The following is a 22,809-nucleotide window of genomic DNA, read 5'->3' on the forward strand; positions in this document are numbered from 1 at the left end:
GTCACCTTTTCTCCCTTCAAAATTCCGGACACCAGGAGACCAACATGCATTCACACATCATATTTTAAAGTCGCTGGAGCACCTTAAATACCTAAAACTTTGACACTTGGTTCTCCCATGCCACTGGTAGCATCCACCATTCTTGCACTGTTGTAGGGTTTTTTCCGCTATGACTTTTACCCTCATCAAGCTGTGCTAATTTACTTTTCCATCAACAGTTGGGCCACGCCAAGCTGCGCCCAGAATGGTCCTGCTCTGGTGCAGTGCTCAAGTCTGCCCGCCTGCCTCCAAGCACGCTGTGGTTGCGTCACAGAAGAAGACAAAACTTTATAGTAGAAATAGTGGCCGACTCTTGAACGCCATCAGCTCTCAAAAGAGCTGCTTGGTTGTGTTGAAAAAACAGACTGTCCACGATGGTATTTAGATGCTTTGTTCACCGTCATACCACAAAATTAACGCTATACCGTTACATCTCTACTATTCAGTAAAAAAAAAAAAGAACAGCAATCCATAAGGTGTATAGTTAAACAGCAAGCCACTGTTTTGTTTCATGAATGAATTTTGTGTGATGAAGGAGAAAAGCTGTTAAAGGGGTGTTTCTGGTTGATTCTGCAAGCTTCTTACAAGGCTTTCTGAGATTACTTGCAGGGTTAACCAGGGAGGCCACTTTTAACAGCTTTTCTCCCACATTGTGTGTGAAAGCTAAATTCTTCCATAAAACAAAAACACTGGTCTGTTTTTTTAATATACATGCATATTTTACAACACAAAAACATAATTATGCCTCAAAAGCCAGAGTGATTGACAACTGTGATCTCAATATTGATCAGAATAACTTCGCTAAAAATCTTGCAGCCCTATTGCATTTCTCTACTGTGCCTTGATTACTCATTTTTTAAAGCTTCTGTGAGTAACTTTCATTTTGTGGCAGTTTAGATATAAATCATAATATAGGGTGGGATATATTTCGTCTTTATGCTGAAGGTCTTTGTTTGCTTTGGTAGATCATAAAATGACATCAAATATGTCCTACAGGAGTTTTAATTGGAAATAAGAATAAATACTGTTAAATTATTCCTGTTAACCTTGTTACATTATACTTAAATAAGCAAACATCTACCAGATAAGGGCCCAAAGACTGATATCTTTCCCCCTCATTCTACCCTACATTTACCCACAGGCCAGAACATGAGCAATGGCTGCTAATGTAATCAGAGAAGTAAACTGTTAGCTAACCATAACAACGTAATGCAATGATAATATGTCTAGACCAAACCTCAGCCTTCAGGCTGAGAAGGAGAGCTAATAAGAAAGTGCCAAAAACTGTAGCTCCTCAAGCGGCCTCCTGAGGCTCACTCTGAAAGCAAATTAGAAAAAAAATGTCTTCAGCTTGGCAAAAAAAAGCCTTTTTTTGTCACAAAATCTTTTTTTTTTCTATTCATGACAACTGAGGGATGGGTTGAGGGTACTAGTTAAAACTTTATAAGGGCTTCTTCTTGTGTGTCGTAAGCTGCTTGGTTGTTCTGAGTGACAGCTGGGTACTGCTTTCTGTCTGTTAAATGTCACCTCAGCTAATTCAGACACTGAACCTTAAAGTCTGCTCTGTCTGCTGTTGATGCTGCTGCAAGGGATTTATTCATGCAAATACCAGACAAATATTTTGACTTCCTGCATGCTTTATTGCACTAACAGATCATTCAAGAAGTCTTTGCTCCAGTGTTTTTCTAGAGTGGAAGTCTAGTTTGATTGAGTTATATTTAGCGGGTAATTGTGTCTGCAGTCAGTGCACCTGACTTGTTAGCTTGTGATGTAATACATTGATTTATTTGTGGCAGACAGTGCATTGGAGTCAGAACTGTTGCTGGCTTTTCTCCTCACTGAAGACACCTGATGAGAAGACTGCTTGTTAAACGTCACTGCGTTTGTGCCTTTAGTCTCCAGCTTGCTCTCACTGGGATCCTCTTTATTAGTACTAGTTTAATGAGTAAGCTCCATTTACCTATTGCCAGAAGGAAAACATCATTGTGCCAGATTTTTGACAGTCTGCTAGTACTCTCACTAATTAACCACTGGTACAAACCTAGCAGTTTTGATGACTTGGCGTTTGCCAACATTTCTCCCTGTTAGTACCGCTCCGTTGTGCAGTCATGGCTACTTAGGGCTCTGGAAAACAAACATGGTGACAGGTAAAATGTCAGACTTCACTATTCAGAAAGACAGTTGTGAAAGCAGTCGTTGTTGTCACAGAGGCAACATCAAGTATACACTGTGAAGTCATAACACAATGCATAGACTCCAGACTGTAAATATCGTTACTGTATTAACATTGCATCCTGTCCATCAGTTCAGGGATGGGGACCAAAAACCAATATTGACATGGTACTGGTACCAACTCATTTGATACCTACCGAACCAAGTCATAACTCAGATTCAGGTACCACTCACTAAATATCTGAACAAAAGATGCTAAACCATCTCTGCCTTCTTTGCCCAGACAACTATCCATTACTGTCCTTTGGCATTCAGATGTGAGAATATCTTAAGGTAGACGACAATGTCACACTGCACTGCTGTGATTGACACGAAGCGTTTCTGCTGTTCAGCTTCTAGTCAAAGCCCAGCATGAATTACGTGTTGTTGTTTTTCCAACCTGAAAGTATTGATCAGGCATCGTTTAGGCAACAACATGATTTAAAAGAACTGAAATAGCACCGTTAGTGCACTGTTAAATCTGTTTTTTCTGCAAAATTCTGTTTTGTTTTTTTTTTGAAATCCATTTTATACCTTAACATTAATTTTGCCATTTACCAAATCTGATTTTTGAAAAATTTTTAATCTTTTGTTAGAACACACCCTCACTCATGGATGAATTGTTTTCGCCTTGAATTAGGTTTACCAAAGTCTGCAGCTGTAAAGCTGGAGAGTACAAGGAAGAGCAAGCTATGAGCTGAACTTGCAGAAGAGATGACGAAAGCTGGGTTCACCCAAACACCAGATCAAATAATTAATAAACTCAAGAAACTGAAGCAGGAGTACTGGGACAGCAAAAAAGACATCACATGGTGATGCATGTCCAACACGTCCTCCCACTTTGGTTCTGCTTAAACTGGTGTTAGGGGCGGGCTGGTTTGCCAGAAAGCACCAAGGTTCTGAGGCTCTGTGGAGCCAGAACCAGACCCATGTTTGTCTGAAAACACTAAAAGTGTGTATTGGTCTGAAAAAACATATTTAAATATTGATATCATGCATCACTAGTTTCTACCAGAGAAATCTGGCAGTTTTTAATCACAGATACCCAAATAGTTTTGCCTTAATAACACAATCATTGTTTGGTGTCTTTACTGTGAAGTTATTTTGGCATGGAAACCACAGACTACAGAACACATTTATAACAGCTAACCATTAGCTTTAATAACAGGTTAATTGCATGTATTACTTCATCAATAACTGAATGATTGTCTGCTACATAAGGAGTATTTACGCCACAGTAGGTTGTTCCCACAGCCTTTACACACCGATCCATCCCAACAATCCCATTCAAACCTTCATCTTCAGGTGTTTGTAGTTTTTCCCTGTCAGGACCCCCTTTCAAGGAGAAAAGCAGGTCTAACCACCGACTCTCAGCTTTGTCTTTCTTACTTAAACATGTTCATCTGCCCTACAGCAATCTGCTGTGAGGCTAGTCCAGCCTATTAGGTCATGTTACAAACACATTCTGTAATTAGAGATTAGTATTTAATCAAGAGGGTTTTACTAATATATGATAGAAATGCTGCACTTTGATGTGTTTACTTGCCTTTTTTTTTAATTTAAAGAAATTTCACTCCTCTCCATTAGGTTTTATACTAGAGCAGTTTTAGACAGGTAATTGCCAGTTTTAAATGGCACATAACAACCGGAGCAATCTGTACCCAGTGCAGGGATGTTGATGTTAACTCAGACTCAAGGCTGGCAGGGCTAGCACTGCTAATGTAAGCCATTTTAGGCTAACCAATTTGACCAAAAGGCACATTTAATTTTGAATATTAAGTATTGTCACTGTGACAGGAGAAAATACAGCTAACGGTATACCCTACTTTGTGGTGAAGTACTGGAATAAAATAGCTCAAGCCATATTCTTCTTTTTATTATTTTAATGGTAGCAGATTACAGTAATATCCATCACACAGTTATATAAGAAACAGTCTGTTTATGGGGCTGTTTATTCATTGCCTTTAGCACAATCCACTACATGCAGCTTCTGTGTAGCTTTGTGACTTCTTTAGTACCATCTGTTTTCACCATGTGGACCTAAAAATCTTTTCTTTTTTTTTTTTTTCTTACAAGTCCTATTTAGCATACGGGGTATCATGGTTTTCTTTGGATTCAGAATTATGATAACCAGAAATGCCAGATAGACTGTATCACATATCCGTTGTATGGGATACATTTCACATTCATCTGGGCAACAGTCCATACACATTGTGTGAGACAGGCAGAACCTTTAAAAATAAGTTGAAGGGTGACTGGATGAACATTATGTCTGTCATATTCCTTGCAGGCCAATCAGAGCAACAAAACAGAATTTTTAGGTGGTGTTTGCCACCCTCGGGTGTAAACTACTTATTCAAGCTTGGCAGGCAGCTGTTGTTGTTGTTCACTAACGGTGGAGCCAGTTGATAAATCAAACTGTGGGGGAAGCCAGTGGGCAGAAGTGCAAACAACAGTTTGGTTCATTACTTTTAGTAAGAGATAATGTCCACGCCACAGCACCACGCCCATAGCTACTACCTCTTGCTCTTCAATGACTCTGATTGGTCTCATCATTCTCTGACCAGGAACAAGCATCTCAGCTTGAAGCTTGGCAAGATCCTGAGGCATGGAATCTGGCTAATCTATCAGTTTTGCAAGGTTAGGATTAGGACCTACTGAGGAGAAAAGCTGTTAAAAAGTGGCTTGAAATTCCAGTCTATAATGATCTTTTAACCTGTAGTGAACCTCCCACCACTAGAGGCCGCTGTAGCTTTAGTTAATGGCCGCTGCCTTCCTGTCTGGCACTCACAGATGAAAACATGAGAAGCTCAGTGGAGGCTTAGCAGTTAGCGTGTAGTAGGAACAGCGCGGTATGACAGTTTTTTAAAGAAGTAAATGGAAATAAAGTGGTATGTAGGCCGTTGAGGTTTGAGTCCGCGTATAACTTCCACCCGAAGTGAAAAGAGGCCTCATATCAGGGCACGGTAACAATGTGCAAAGAGGAGCTGGCATCACCGGCTTGTAATGTTTGCCACGCTGTAGAGAGTACACCAGGCATATGTCAAACATGCCCACACAATGACCCTGGAGGTATTTGACTATTTTCTAGGAATTTTCTCCTTTTTATACTAGCTGGTTAAACGAAATTTAAGTAAGCGTTTAGCCGAATAGGGAAATAGACGTTACGGAACATCCTTAGCACAAACCCCAGCAAGTTTTGCCCAGGCTGAAACATACAGTGTCAAATCATTATTTACCCTAGAATAAAAGTAAAGTAGCAGAGTGAAATGCCTGCAAGAATTTCTTAACGCTGCAGATCTCTTCTTTTATCATAATCTATCTCTAGAAGTTGCTAACGGTTAACAAAGAATTACTTTTGTTCTCTAGCAGTCACAGAGCAAGATCCCATTATTTTCTTTAGTCCACGATTCAGATGAATAGGACTTTTAAGCTGACTAATTGGGTGCATCCCTGCTTGATTGGTTCTAGTAATCCTAGGACTAACCATAAGACAGTAGGAAAAAAAGATTAATTATGAAAAGTAAGATTTCAGTATAAATATACCTCAATTATTGCCACTTTTACCTCAGATGATAAAAAAAACATAAGAAAGATCAGAGCTACACTGTTCATACTAATCTTTTTAGTAGCTGTGGTCAGGTTTTTACTGTACAAACTGTTTAGTATGGCCCAGGCACAGGGGGCAAAGAGGCCTGTCAGGGCAAGTTTTCTTTTTCTTTACCTTCTGATGATCAAACCACATCAACCTCATAATGAAGAAAGCCTGGACAGTCGTGCTTCTAGTGAAATCCACACCCCAATGTGTCCAGATAAGACATGCTGGAAATATATAATATCAGGCATACGCCACAGCCTCTGAGGCACCCTTCAAACTCCAGCAACAGCATTCTAGCTGGACTTACAAAAGCAAAATGTGGTTTACACAGAGATGACTCATGTAGGCATGCTGGAGTCATGCGTGCCCGACAGGGAGACCCTCCCAGGCCCTCATGGGTCTGGGAAGAAATGATAGAGTAGGAAAGGCTAAAAGGGAGAAGTGTGAGCCAGCGACCAGTTAACATGCTGGAGCCTTGTTCCTTACAAGAGTTAACCAGACAGACCCCTCCAACAAATATGAGCTACCATGCACCGCCACCCACAGCATTGAGAAAGTGCTAGAAAATCCTTTCCTTTTAATCTTTGAAACTCTTCTCCCTGAAACAAAAGACCTCTAGGTTTCCCCAGGACTGCGTCCTGCTCTTCAGCCCTGAAGCAGCCTTCAGCAAGCTCCGGGGGGGTCCAGGAAGGGATTAAAAAATCAATTTTTAACACATTTGAGAGAAAGAAAAGCATGCAACTTCATATTTCTTTAATGATAAGATTCTCATGGAAAATATACATCTTAGATTAAACTAGCTAAGCCAATCAGTGGAGGCACAGCTCATACTAAGGATGATTTAGCACTGTGAAATTATCCCAGAAAAGTGCAACAGTTTCCAGTCATATAGAAAACCCTGTGTAGACAGATTAAGTATTGTAGACCATGAGCCCTGCTTTATTCGTATGTGTCCTCCAAGTGTCCTTTCTACTGCAAAGAGCTTTAGACTGCTCAGCAGTATTTCATTCCACATTTAATACATAAATACAATGCAGCCTTAGACCTGATCTTCTACGTATATTACTGCTGTATTTTGTTATTTCTCTATTTTACTGCAGTCTGTGACTCACCTCTAAAGACTGTCATGATTCAATGATAGGCTCTAGAGACACAGGGATGCAATATATACACATGCACACAGGACATATGAGGAAACGTGAGAGCAAAAAATAAATTAGCAAAATTATTAAATAGATACTGAACACAGTGACATGTTTCCAGTTCTGACGGATTTCCCAGTTTGTAAAAAGCACTTATGAATCTTGATCTAAAGTCCGCAAAGCCGGACTGTAAGTGGATTAGCTCTCGGCTTTCACCACTTACATCACATTGTTTGGGTTCTGGCTGTTACAGCTACCAGCTACTGTATAATGAAAGATTTGACCATCACAGCCTAGTTATAACCATGTGGTTTTATTTTTAGTCTTGGAGTTTTGGTCCAGAAATCTCCAGTGTTGGACAATCTAAACAATGTGGAGGTGCAAAAAAAAAAAAGTGGATTTCATTGACTGTCCGCTTGACCCCCCAAAAAACAAACAATAATGCAACAATCAGGCCTATACTGCGGTCTTCATTCAAACAGAACAGTTAGATGGACATGTTTACTGTCTGCCTCTGCCTCTAACTCTCCGCTCTAATCTCTTTAATCTCTACAATTACATAAGACCTAAAGTTATGCACAACTAGGGGTGTGGCCACAGTGAGTGACAGGTGGACTGGCGTCTGCTGGACATCAACACAGAAAGCTCAATCGCTGATTTTAGCACAATTTTTAATATTGTTAGTGACTTTTAGGATAATGGTACTCATTCAAAATCCAAGAAACCAGTGAGCAAGCTCTTTGGTGGCTAATCCTCTTGGATTATTGTACTTCCGATATGTGATCAGCAGATAAATAGCTCTCCCTAGCTTTTTACCTTCTTCAGTTGTTTCTGGCCATTTCTTGAGGAGGTATGTTGTGAAAACTGGTGTTTTGAAGTTGCTAGATACGTGTTGTTCAACCTTGATCTCATGACCATATTCATGGAGGAAGCAGCCTGTCTGCTTATCTCCCTCAGCCTCTTTAGTGTAATTGATAAATAGCTGTGTTAAGAGGCTACAATTAATAGAATCACACACCATGGGTAATATAAAGGTAAGATAGGTCATTCACTACCTAATGAATTAGCCAAGGATGTAAACTGTTGACTGTACACAGCACTAGAAGGGACAAGACAACTGTTTCATCATGGAAGTGCCATAATTTGCTGGTACAGCAAAGTGTGGCAGTTACATTCATGCAATAATTACATTGTGAACATTACAGACTAAACAACATTTAATAAATAAAACAGAGAAAAAGATCAGAGATCTAATCTGGGATTAATTATGTATCAACCTGTTTTAGAAGAAGTTACACACACAGTGACTTCCTTCCGCTTCATAAGCTTAAGCTAACTTAGCTACACTAGCTACGTAATCAACATTACTACTAGAGCCAAGCTAGTTTAGCAATGTCAGCTTTAGCAAACGTAGCTTACTCTAACATAGCCACATCAAAAATGTACCTACATAGCTTATGTAGCAGCTTTTGTGAGCCAAGCTTTGGTTAAGTTATGTGTGTAGCGCAGTAATCTAGAAAGCTCTGTTATCTATGTAGCTGAGTTATCTACAAAGCTATGTTATTTAGGTAGCTCTGTTATCTACATAGCTTAGCTGTCTATGTAGCAAAATTATCTACCTAGCTATGTTTCTTATGTAGCTGAGTTATCTATGTAGCTGAGTTATCTATGTAGCTCTGTTATCTATGTAGATGAGTCATCAGTGTAGCTGAGGTATCTACGTAGCTCTGTTTTCTTTGTAGCTGAGTTATCCATGTAGCTGTGTTATCTTCATAGCTTAGCTGCCTATGTAGCAAAGTTATCTACCTAGCTCTGTTTTCTATGTAGCCGAGTTATCTATGCATCTGAGTTTTCTACATAGCTGAATTATCTACGTAGCTCTGTTTTTATATAGCTGATTTAGCTACTCAGCTGAGTTATCTATGTAGCTCTTTTATCTATGTAGCAGAGTTATCTATGTATCTGAGTTATCTACATAACTGAATTATATACGTAGCTTTGCTATCTACATAGCTGGATTATATTCACTATATTGCCAAAAGTATTTGCTCACCTGCCTTGACTCGACATCCCATTCTTAAACCATAGGGTTTAATGTCTTTGGTCCACCCTTTGCAGCTGTAACAACTTCAACTCTTCTGGGAAGGCTTTCCACAAGGTTTAGGAGTGTGTTTATGGGAATTTTTGACCATTCTTCCAGAAGCACATTTGTGAGGTCTCACGCTGATGTCGGATGAGAAGGCCTGGATCTCAGTCTCCGCTTTAATTCATGTTTCAGTTTGGAGGTCTGTAGCGATTGACTCTGCAGAAAGTTGGCGACCTCAGCGCACTAATTACCTCAGCATCTGCTGACCCCGCTCCGTCATTTTACTTGGCCTACCACTTTGTGGCTGAGTTGCTGTCGTTCCCAATCGCTTCCACTTCGTTATAATACCACTGACAGTTGACTATGGAATATTTAGGAGCAAGGCAATTTCACGACTGGACTTGTTGCACAGGTGGCATCCTATCACAGTACCATGCTGGAACCATGGGAATGTCACGGTGCCACTCCTGCTTTCCAAAACACACATTTTCCCTTTGGATGAAAGTATAAAATGTAGAAGACCCTTCAGGTCGGTATCGTTCACAACATTGGTTGAAGTGGAGCGTTTTTACAGCATCTTGCTTTTTTTTTTGTTTGGAATGCACAGTGTTGAAATGAACTGAACCTAGACACAAAATAACCTACACAATGACAACAAAAACACAATTTTAAGCAAGAACCCATACAAATATACAAAACCAACACAAAAAGATCTGGCATACACGTTTTAAAGCTCTATCTTACAATGTTTTTTCAATTTAAGTAATAATAAATAAGGTAGAATTTGTTTCTCAAATTTACTCAGTACAATTTTAATGCAGCATAATTTTATTGTTGCAATAATTATAATGAAATATTCCAGTCATTCTCTAGTGTTACTAATATTAGCTGTTCCTAGATGGCATAATTGGGTATGTTGATTATGGTTTAAACCTCTTACTGATTTGGAAGCATTAGCAGAGGCAGAGTTGTGTTTCTGTCTGACATCTCTCTTCCTGCTCTCACTGACAGCAGCATGCGTGGGTGGGTGTGCTCACAGCGGCAGCAGAGAGGACAGAGAAGAGAGCATCCCGCTGGCCTGGATCTCTTATCTCCCAACCTGATAGTCATATTTAAACAAATATATCTGTTCTTTGGACCAGGCCCTTTTGCATAACAGAGAATATATAAAATAGGCACTTTTTCAGTATAGGGCACAAGTGCTCAAGCCATTTTTTTTTTCTTTTTTTTTTTTTTTGGTACACCGGTGTTACGTTTGAGGCTACATTTTGTTAATGCAGCCATCCGAATAAACTAATTCAAGCAAAACTACTAAACCAGCATTGCTAATAGAATTTTATTTGACATGTGTTTTTACTTCATGATTTGGCCCATGGCCCATCTGTTGACATGGAGGAGGCATGGTTTTAACCAGCAAAGGAGGGGGTTTATGATCTATTCTGCAGCCAGTCAGCAGCAGGAGCGCAAAAATCTTTTGGCTTCACTCCCAGGCAGCCGATACTGTCTCTATCTTTTACACCAGTCTTGAACCTTCATGCATGTCAAGAAAGTCCAGAATACATTATGATGACCGTCTTTTACTTATTTAGTCGGAGGTCTTCCATCTTAATGAATTAGGCTATCTGACCTCACAAACACAATAGAAAAATGGATTTTCATTACTTGTTCTCAAACAGTCATTGATGAAAGTATTGGCACTCTTGAATTTTTCCAGAAAATACACCATTTCTCCCAGAAATTGTTGCAAGTATAAATGTTTTTGGTATACATGTTTATTTCAATTATGTGCATTGGAACAACACAAAAAACAGAATAAAAAAAGACAAAATTGACACAATTTTACACAAAAATCAAAAACAGCCCGGACAAAATTGTTGGCACCCTTTTAAAACTGTGGGTTAACCTTTTTATTTCAAGCATGTGATGCTCATTTAAACTCACCTGTGGCAGTAACAGAGCTGGCGATATATAAATCACACCAGAAGCCAGTTAGAACGTATAAAAATTGACTCAGCTTTTGTGTTATGTGCCTGTGTGTGTCACACTAAGCATGGAGAAAAAGAAGAAGAGCCCAGAATTGTCTGAGGACTTAAAAAGCAAAATTGTGGAAAAATATGAACAATCTCAAGGTTACAAGACCATCTCCAGAGACCTTGAAATTCCTTTGTCCACCGGGTGTAATAAAATCAAGAAGTTTTTAACCCATGGAACTGTGGCTAATCTCCCTGGACGTGGACGAAAGAGAAAAATTGACAAAAGAATGCAACGCAGGATAGTTGGAATGGTGGATAAACATCCTCAGTCAACTTCCACACAAATTCAGGCTGTCCTGCAGACTCAGGGTGCAAAAGTGTCAGCTCAGACCAAACGTTGTCATCTGTATGAGATGAAGTGCTATAGCAGGAGACCGAGGAGAACCCCACTGCTGACAAAGAGGCATAAAAAAGCCAGACTGGAGTTTGCAAAAATGTACCTGAGTAAACCTCAGTTCTTCTGGGAGAACATTTTGTGGACAGATGAGACTAAAGTAGAGCTTTTTGGAAATGCACGTCATTCTACAGTTTACAGAAAACAGAATGAGGCCTACAAAGAAAAGAACACAGTGCCTACAGTCAAACATGGTGGAGGTTCAAGGATGTTTTGGGGTTGTTTTGCTGCCTCTGGCACTGGGTGCCTTGACTGTGTGCAAGGAATCATGAAATCTGGAGACTATCAAAAGATCTTGGACCGCAATGTGGGGCCTAGTGTCAGAAAGCTGGGTCTGTGTCAGAGGTCATGGGTGTTCCAGCAGGACAATGACCCGAAACATACCTCAAAAAGCACCAAGAAACGGTTGGAGACAAAGTGCTGGAGAGTTCTGAAGTGGCCAGCAATGAGTTTGGCTCTAAATCCCATTGAACACCCATGGAGAGATCTCAAAATTGCTGTTGCAAGAAGGCACCCTTCAAATCTGAGAGACCTGGAGCAGTTTGTAAAGGAAGAGTGGTCCAAAAGAAGAAGAAGCTTGTTGATGGTTATAGGAAGTGATTGGTTTCAGTTATTTTTTTCCAAGGGTGTGCAACCAAATATTATTTGAGGGTACCGACAATTTTGTTCGGCCCATTTTTTAAGTTTTGTTTAAAATTATGTCAATTTTGTTTTTTTTACTCTGTTTTTTGTGTTGTTCCAATGCACATAAATGAAATAAACATGTGTATACTAAAAACATTTATACTTGCAACAATTTCTGGGAGAAATGGTGTGTTTTCTGGAAAAACTCCAGGGGTGCCAATACTTTCGTCCATGACTGTACCATTTTAACAGCTTATAAGAAATGCTAGAGGTATAGCTCTTCTGACAGCTTTAGTAGAGTTGTTTTAGATGATCTGGCTAAACTGAATAAACTGAGCCCTTTCTGCAATAACTGATACAGCTGAGTATTGCACATATCAGCTGTATTTGTAGTATTGATCTTTCGCTTGTGTTAGCACTGACATGACTAATGTCTGTGTTATTTTGATAAGTGACCAATCATTTCACTGACATGCCTGATTGATTTTTTGTTCAGTATATATATTGCTTTCCCCATGTTACCAGCCTTGTCATATAGCATGCATCATATAGCTGGCATGATTTTGCATGTACGTTACGGCAGCTTTGACAGGAGGTAAAGGACACTTACTGGTAATACGGTTTTGTACATTTACAGAAAATATCCTGTACGGCACTGATCATCAACTGGAGGCCGGGGGACCACATCAGGCCCCCCACAGCTTCCCATCTGTCCCTTAGGAGCTTGATTAACTTCAGAAAATGTGCTAAATATATATATTTCTGTATTTAGGCCCCTAAATACAGAAAAGACACCCTAAAGTTGAATCTAGGTATCTGTTCTTTTTTCCTTTAATCCCTACAAATATTCAAATAGCTCCAAAAATAAGTGAGATTTAATTTTTTAAATATCGGCTTAATATTTGATCAGTTTCACAAGAATCCAACTATTATTCACCATTATTAACAAATAAGATGCATGACAAACTCACTCTTAAGTACATTCTTGAATAAAGTGACAGATGACGAAGCAGATGTCCGCCGTGTAGTTTTATTCACATAAAACTACATGGCAGTCCCAGAAATATGTGGCTTAAATATCTCAATCGCCCCCTGGTGGCTAGCTTCAATATAGGTAATAGGGACTGAGTTCACTGTTAAAGGCTTAAGATAAGGTACATTTCAAAGAAAATACAATTATTTCCACAGAAATGTTTCTTTTATTTAGGCCATTTTATCACTGAATTTTTAATCAGTATAATTTCCACTGTGAAAAGTCTCATTCAACTTTTTCCTCAAAATCAGCAGCTGATAAGGTACAATTACATCTTTTTGAATTTTTCTAAACAACTTAAAACATCAATTGAATCTCTTCTTATAGACTTAACATCACCTGCACAACAGCTCCTCGAGATTTAGTACTTAATTATAGTCGGTGGTAAGCCTTTGGTAAACTATAATACCTTTTAATACCATTTAAGGAATAATAACTAGAAGGGAAGGCTGACAGCAAGTTGGGAGAGCTTACAGTGATGCACTGATTCCATTATACTAAGACATGTTTCCAATTTCATTGATTAAATGTTTCCTGATACACTAGTGTTGCCTGTTGTTTGAGATTAGGGAAAATGAAACACAGGTCAGATTTGAAACTTGGGATATCAACTTCAAGCAACAGCCTTTGTATATGGTTACTAGCATCTCATCCAATACATCTTCTTTTAGTAAAAAAAAAGTTGTGCCAATAAGTGCACTACGTAGTTAGCTGCAGAGGACTATATCTGTAAGGAGCAGGAAGTAGGGAATGAGTGAGTGTTTTTGTTCAGAACCCCAGTGGCTAAACAGCAGACACATGGGAGGGAAAAATAGTTTTACATTTCTGGAAGATTATCATAGAAAGTGCTGCTGATTTTGCAGACCTGCAAAATTACTTAAGTAGTTTAATCTTTAATCTTTTTTCGCATCTGTCTTTATTAACAATATTGCTGTCAGAGACAGGCTTCTGTCTTCACATTACAACATGTTCCGACAAATCCACACCATGCTGTGAAGGAAAAGCATTTGGTAAAAACTGAATGAAAAAATTTGGGGTTTAGACCACAAACAGGAAGAGTTTCTGTGACTAGAGGTGGTGGGTGAGGACACTGGTAGGGAAAGAGCTGTGTAGGCTTGCTGTGAGACCAGGTAAGACGTGTCCAGTGAAGTACATTTTTGTTACAGGTCTGCAACTGTTAGATTGTGAAGACCATGACTGCACTGACTATTACTTTTGAACTCATACTGTATGTTTTAAAATATACATCTTCTTTGCTTGCAGTGTTAGCTTACACTAGCACTCAGCATAAGAGGGCTGATAGTCTCCTGCTTTGTCAAAACATGTTTTCCCTGTAACTTTGTCCCACTTTGTCTTAAAAATTGTTAGAGCAACACCACATAACTTTTTTCTTTTCAGCAGTGTACATCCCTGCAGATATTATTCATAACAAATTGTGCGTAACATAAATTTGTAGAGATGTTCAATACCATTTTTCCTCCCTTGCCTTAAGAGGCAACGATTTATGGTTCAAAAGTTGTTTGACTTTTGATAAGCTGTGTCACTTCTTGTCATGTACGACAGCGTCGGTCTGGAAGGTATTTTAACGTTCACATTCAGAGAAAAAATGTCACACAGCCACCATTCTTTGCTGCTGCAGTGAGTCCTTGATTCTTCTTTGCAGCTCTAAAAACAGTAGCTTGTGCATGCAGTGCTTTCGATCAGCGAAGAAGAATTCATTTCTGGTTTATAGAGCTAACGTTTAGCATGGCTAAACGATGCAAAATATGACATTGAACCAAGCGGTATCAGATCGGTGTATAAACTTGTGTACTTGCCAATACCAATACCTGCATTTTAAGCAGGATTGGACGCATTTCCAATACTGATATCGGAATCGGAAAAACTCTTTAAGCGTCAGGTCAGTTTCAGAGTGAGTCTGGAATTAACACTATCCAAGCTAGCAATAGTCGTCAGCTCAACCAACAAGCTGAGGAAGGCACAGAAAGCTGACTAGATAAGCAAAAAACGTATGGAAAACAAAGTTGTGCAGTCATGATGGCTTGTACCATGTAAAACGTTGGTTATCAGTAAAAAAGTTTGGGAAACACAGATCTAGCCCATGTTATATCAGATATATATACATATATATATATATATATATATATATATATATATATATATATATATATATATATAAACAATACAGTATGCCCATCTTATGCCATAAAGTTTTCTCTTTTCTTTTAAATCTTTAAGTTTACTTTCTAAGTTTTGATCATGACAGTTTTCCAACATCTTGCTAGAGATTCTAGCAGGGTCATATTTGGGTTGAATCCAGTAATATTACTGTGACTTCACATAGATGGAAGAAACACATGCATTTTGTGGTCAGTGTTATAAGTAGGGATGCACAAGATTATCGGTATAAAATGTTATCTGCAGATATTGAAATTTCTGCTAATATCAGCTGTAAATATTGGCTGTGCAAATGTTAGTGGAGTTCAGGCTGGACTGGCCACAAACCTATGCCAGCTGTAGTCTTTTTCTTTATTTATTATCATTCCTTACATTTTAAAGTGTGTTTTAAGGACTAAACTTTGTTTATTCATCTTCATATTTTTAAACTGTGTGTTTAAGGGCTTAAGTTTTAGGTCTGAACTACATTTGTGTATCAGTATTGATATGGGTATGGGCTACAATTGATTTGTTAATATGGGCATATCACATACTGGCAAAAATCCAATATTGTGCATCCCTAGTGATATATAGTGAACACAGCCATCACACAGCATGTATGACTGTTTCATAAGTGGATCTTTTTCTAAAAGTAGAGCTGCAAAGTCTCATAGTATTACTGACTGGTCTAACTGAGTGTTTTTAGCCCTGTCCAGGAAACTTAGAAAAACTGAAAGAAAAACTGTCATTGAATGGGAGACAAGTTATTGTCCGTGATACTGCTAAAAGTTCATTTTACTTTCAGTAATTAGGCAGAAGCTGCGGGACAAGATTTTAAAAAAGCAGCTGTACTAAATCTGTATGTATGTAAACACAACCCAGACTAACTGCAGAGAATTACAAATGCCTGTGAGAGAGAACCACAAACTGAAAATTTCATCAGTAAGAAACAACCAAACCTCCATTTCTAATTCCCCTTACCTTCAGTAGACATAAACTACCTTTTACTGTCCCTTTAGACTAGAATAGCTCTACTCTCTGATACTCACTGGTAAAGACTTTACATCCTGGCTGCCTGACAGAGAAGCAGCTGGGACTAAATGATGGAGGCAGATATTTAACATTACAGTCCCCTCTAGAGGAGGATCTGTTAACCATGAGCTACTGTACATGTGACAAGTTTAGAGTTGCTGAATTGTGAATGTTTTTGTTTAACAAGCCACCATTGGCATCATGAACAGAACATTTTCAAATGTCAAAAAAGCACTTAAATTACTTGAAGTACAATATTGAACATACTTGATGTCTGTTTATTTCATTTTCACATAAACGTGTTTAAAGCTTGGGCCCTTGCTGGCCTTTACGCACAGCATATGTGACAAAATTCTTCCATTCATTTTGAAAAACACAACTGTCAGAATGCCACTACTGAAACACTCTGGTTTGCTAACTATTAATGTTGAATTGATGCTTTAGTTTTCACTGTGTATTGCAAAAGACATGATGATATCATTTTTCAAGTATTTGCCTGTAATTAACAATAACAAATAATGATACACAATATTACTGGCATGGTATCAGTATAAGTGGGTAGTAGCTCAAAAAGTGAAATCTCAGTATTAGCAGATATGAACATTTCTGGTGATATGTATCGCTAGAATATGGATAAATTTGTGCAGATTAAAACAGAATCAATTGACCTACTTGTGCTGAAGATTTTTTCTTTCTCCATCGTTATTCGTTAAACTATAACGTGTGCTCTGACAACTCATGTTTCAGGTCTGAACTGCAGCCAGTTGAAGTTTTTTTACACTTACACAAAAATGTGCTTTTGTGTTTTAACTATTGTTAATTATCAAATTAGTGAGGTCAGTATTAATTTTGGCAGCTATTTTTAATTTTAGTCTTTGTCTTTACATGAAATGTCTTTTAGTTTTAGTCACATTTTAGTCATTTCTCCCCTTTAACATTTTAGTCTGGTTTTAATCGATGAAAACTCCAAAACATTTTAGTCTAGTTGTAGTCCATAAAAAGTCCTCACATTTTAGTCTTTACTTTTAGTCCAAGCATTTATTTTCTTGCCTAAATCTGGTGCTAAATCACGGTAGGGTGTTCTATGCGCTTTGACAAACCTGGGGTTCCTGCTTTCTACAGCTGAGAGGCAGAATAGCTACAGCGGCATTGTTTATTGACAGATTTAATGGAGAAATATCACAGCTTTCGAATGTCAGATGAAAACTAAATTGCATTTTAGTCTAGTTTTAGTCATCTCGATGGAAAACTAAACTTACTTTTAGTGAGTTTTAGTCATCACAGATCTATTTTTGTTAGTCTTGGTCTAGTTTTTGTAATGGAAAAAAGGCTGTCGACGAGCATTTTTAGTCATAGTTTTGGTTAAGGAAATTAACTGTGATTGGGGTATCACACTTTTTAGCTTCCCTTTGAAAGTTTACTCTAGGGGGCTGGAAAGGAGGCTACGGCTGATTGTTGAACCCCAGATTCAGAAGGAACAAAGCGGATTCCATCCTGGCCGTGGGACAGTTGACCAGCTCTTTACTCTTGCAGGACTGCTTGAGGAAACATGGGAGTTCGCTCATCCAGTCTACATGTGTTTTGTGGACTTTGAGAAGACCGTGTACCTTGGAGGATAATGTGGTTGGTACTGCGGGGATATGGGATCTCGGGGCTGCTGTAGTAAGCCATCAGGTTCCTGTATAACCGAAGTGAGAGTTGTGTCTGCATTCTAAACACAAAGTTGTGTGTGTTGGCCTCTGCTAAGGGTTGCCCCTTATCTCCAATCCTGTTTGTGATTTTCAGGGACAGGGTCTCAAGGCACAGTTAGGGGGAGGAGGGTTTCCACTAGTGGGACCTCAGAATTCCGCCTCTGCTTTTTGCAGATGATGTGGTTCTGTTGGCTTCCTCAGCTGAGGATCTCCAGCAGGCGTTGGGACGGTTTGTAACTGAGTGTGAACGGGTTAGGATGTGGGTCAGCACCTCCAAGTTCAAGGCCGTGGTCCTCTGCCGGAAAAAGGTGGATTGCTTCCTCCAGGTGGGGAGTGAGTCTCTGCCTCAGGTGAAGGAGTTCAAGTATTTTGGGGTCTTGTTCATGAATGAGGGTGCCAGATGGTTGTAAGGATGAAGGAGCTGAACTGTTGAGGTGGTTAGGGCATCTGATTAAGATGCCTCCTGGGGCCTCCTTGTGGAGGTCTTCCAGGCTCATCCAGCGAGGAGGAGACCTCGGGGAAGACCCAGAATGTGCTTGAGGGATATTCTGTCTGTTCTGGGAATGCCTCAAGATCCCCCAGCAGGAGTTGGAAAGGGTTGCTGGGAAGAGGGATGCTGCTACCAACACGACCCGGCCCAGGATAAGCGAGAGAAAATAGATGGATTGATAGATGGTGTTTTTGTGTTGCTTTTCATGATTGTCTCAGGCACCAAGTAAACCTTCTGTTAAATTAGGAGAAGTTATTTCAAAAAGAGGCGTTTGGAAATATTGGCAAAAATCCAATTTCATGCATTCCTACGAAAAAGGAACAGAAGAATGATTTCTTCCCTTGAAATGATGTTTTTCTGTGTGCATCATTGTATGTTATTACTACTTCAGATGTATTATGTCTTTGTACTGGTGTCAGATGACAAAACAGTACGTTCAATAAAACTGACCCTCCTACTGCCTGTTGTCCTGGGATGTAGGGCTCTCTTTTCTTTGGAATGATTCACATCTGAAGTGTAACAAGCGTAGCTTAACCCATACAGTAATAACTGAGCTGTTGATATGACAGCAAATCTCTTAAACAACCTCAGCAAGTGTCTTTTAAACACTGTACAGAAGTTCAGACCATCAGATCTTTGAAAAGAAGAAAGTTGTAGCAGCTGAAGTGTCCAAAGTTTATTAACAGTTGTACTCTATTCAAGATGAGCTGTTTGTAAAGATGATCTGTTCTACTGAGAGGCAAACCCCAGACTCTGTCTGAAAAACTGTCTTACCCAAAAACAAGTCTTGTGAGATTTAATAACAGCACCAGCAGATCAGCTGTTCTCTCAGTTTAACACTTAAGATCTGAGAAGTTCTGCTACTTAGTAAAAGTGACTTCACTGTCACACTCTCTAGCTTCCTGATGAATGAAGTCTTTGAAAGCACAAAAAGCCCAAGTATCTGTTTGCCTGCAGATTTTATGTTGAAAACAAACTTTATTAGTTTCCCTCCGTCACAGAGCTATGCACATCATGAACAGGCATTTCCACTATTTCTTCAGGCCCACCCACTCTTGTATTTATTTGCCTTCAGTGAAAGCGAGTAGGCGGCGTAGTAAAGCCGTGGAGTTCACAGAGGGAAAAAAGGAGACATTCTGGGAAACTCCCAGTTCATTTGAGTTTGGGAGCAGCGACTCCAAATGGGAGGAATTTGCTTGTGCAGAGAGCGTGACAGCTGCTGTTTGAAGCAGCAGGAAGAGACGGCCATTCACTGTTTGTGTCTTTATCTCTTTGTGACAATGCTGCTGTCTTTTTCTGCTCCGCTGCAGAAGCATTTGTATGATAATACAGCTTTATCACCTGGAACATTACATCTGTGTTACACTGTTTTCATTAGTCAATAGTTTATCCTGTCATTTAGGAGACATTTGATTAAATTTCTTTAAACTGAGTCACAGAAAGTTTTTGTAGAAAAATATGGCTGTTAAACTTTCCTAAATGTTTCTGACGCTGGGGAAAAGTTTTCAACTTTAAAGAGTAAAAAGAAACATTGAGACACCAATGCATCACCCATGCTGTGAATTAAAATACATTTACAGGCATATTCTTAGCATGCTTTCTGATGTGCATATTGTTCCATTTTGTGCTGTTTTAGTCTCCTTTAAAATATAAAATTCCTGCCTTTTTTTGTAAATGCCACTACAGTTTTTTGAGGAGTCCAAGGAAATTTGGGGGCTTTTAAAAACTATTACTAAAAACTAAAACTAACCCAGTCCTTTCTTTTTATCAACTTACATTTATATATCATGCAGCAACTATAAACATTATGTCGTTCCAGATGCAACATTATTGGACAGCATGGCTGTGTATTTCAACCAAATAACATCATTATCACACAATGATAATGTGCATTAAACAGCACAAAAGACTGAATTAATCACAACAAATAACAGAAATATTGTTTGTTTGCCCGTTGGATGAAAGCCTGGGTGTGATAGCCTTACTGTGATTTTATCTTTATGGTGTTTAAGCTGAAAATAAAGCAAGCTATCAGATCATCTCGGATAAATTGGTGCCAGTGAAATGAATAAAAAATACTTTTTGGATCATTGACGGATTTGTTGCTAAAGTTGGCATTATAAGAAAAATTAAGAACTGAAGATAGACCAACAAACTGTTCTAAAGTTTTTATGCACTTTTTGAAGTTTTGTCTATCTCACACACTTAACGTGATTGCAATATTGAAAACCTTTGCTGAACATAGCATCTTTTTCTCACATCATGCACACCTATTGGATGACCACACCGGATTGTTGTTTTACACTGTTTCAGTGGTCTATTATCCTCATAAATACTGGATAACTGTATGACATAGGGGTGAATTAATTACAAAAAACTCTATAATTATTGCCCTGCTATCATTTATATGCTTCAGATGTGGCTTAGTTGTAGAGTTGGTTGTATCGCTATCAGAAAGTAGGGGGTTTAATCCTCGGATCAGTAAATACTGATGGACACAGCAGGCCCTGTCAGCAATGTGTGAATGTGGTGTGATAAGGAAGTGTGACCCAATGGTGACCAAGAAGGGCGATCCCTATAATGACAGAAGTTAAATGACAGCATGTTTAGAAGTGCTGCAGATTAAAAAGCACAGAGACAGCTGCCTGCCTTGTCCACACAGAGACGAAAATGATACATTTCTGTTTCAAAAAAGTTTTCCGTAAATATGGGATCATTTCAGGAAATGTTCGCATAAGCACAGAACCACTAAAAATGCTGTAGTATATATGTCAAGCCTGGAAGTGGCGCTGTAACGCTGCCACAGAAATGCACCAAAAGAGAGAAGAAGATTACAGAAAACTGCCACAAACGTTTTTCTAGCTGCTCTTCTGGTTGTTTTCCACGGTGGATTTAAGAACATCTGGTGTTCAGCATTTGCACTGTGTCTACTCGCTTCTTTACTTTGATTTTAAATGTTTTTTAAAGTAACTCGTGCAAAAGATTTTACTCTTGTCTGGTGTAAACACAACATAAGTCTTTCTTTCTGCAGGCAAATAAGTGATTAGAAATGGTCATTTTTTTCTTATGTACTTGCTCCTGAGTAGGGATGCACATTATTATCGGCCTGATATCGGTATCAGCAGATATCAAATTTCTGCCAATACATCCGATATTTTGGCCATGAATATCAACATTTAACGAATGTAAAATTTGGCCATATAAACTAATAAATTAGTGCAGTTTAGGCTAGACCAACAGATTTATCCATCCTCATTCTATAAACTTGTACTACAGAAGTGTGTTTTAAGAAAAAAGTTTATTTTTTCATCCTCAAATCTTAAATTGTGCTCAAATGACTGAATTTTTAGTTATGCAAAACATGTTTGAATATCAGAATCGATATTAGTATCGACTAAAATGAATCTGTAAATATCGGCATATCGGATATCGGCAAAAATCCAATATGATACATCCCTACTCCTGAGTGTTTGTCTTTTGAGTCTATCATTATGTTTGCAGCATGTTTGGTCAGGAGAGGGTGTTGTTTTTTTTTCCCTTTCCAAACTGACAGATAGCTATCTTGTCTCTTGTTGATCTTTGGCTGGCCCTGATTGGTCACTACTGCCAAGAAAACAACAGAAGAAATTAGAGCATCGTGATTGGCAGACAAACTATAAGGAATTTGTTGTCTTTTTTTTCCAGTGTCAAATGGAGGACTGATAGCGGCTCTGTTAAGTATTTTTTATAGATAAAACAATAATAGTCATATCATGGATTAAGCGATGTGGATTAGTAGCATTAATGCTCTGAATATATATGTTTGATATTTGTGCAGTTTTGGCTTTTTGGAGCAAGTCGTCGCATTTGTTATGGACGTCTACATGGGCTTTTTGATTTTCAGTATTTCTCAATAAGCTGCACATTTGTTTTCCTTTGAACTTGTCTTTGTCACCCACAGAAGTTACTTGCAACGTAGAAGCTTTGAGCTGCCAGACATTAGAGGAGCACTACATACATTTGTTATTCATAGTAGGGATGCACCAGTGCACTGGTTTAACATTGGTGTTAGCAGAGGGACTCACCTGTTGGGCAAACTTTGGTCTGTTTCCATGGCCAAACTCAAGAGAAATGTTGACATAGTGGGAGTGTTAAAAAAGTGGTGAAGGACGTTGGTATCAGTATTAGCGATTGACTGAACTGTTATTTTAAACATCAATATTGGTGCTAATTTTCACAGTCAGTGCATCTCTGATTTACAACTAATTTTGATCAAACAAAGCATACACTTCACTGTGGC

At 38.8% G+C, this 22,809-nt stretch overlaps 1 protein-coding gene across 2 annotated transcripts in view; it reads left to right on the forward strand.

Moving 5' to 3' along the window:
- The window catches only part of phf2 (PHD finger protein 2), a 56,441-nt gene that overhangs the window by 3,417 nt on the left and 30,215 nt on the right, over positions 1-22,809 (forward strand). The window lies entirely within an intron of this gene.

The sequence above is a fragment of the Cheilinus undulatus genome, linkage group 3 (assembly GCF_018320785.1).
Source record: "Cheilinus undulatus linkage group 3, ASM1832078v1, whole genome shotgun sequence".
NCBI classification, from domain to species: domain Eukaryota; kingdom Metazoa; phylum Chordata; class Actinopteri; order Labriformes; family Labridae; genus Cheilinus; species Cheilinus undulatus.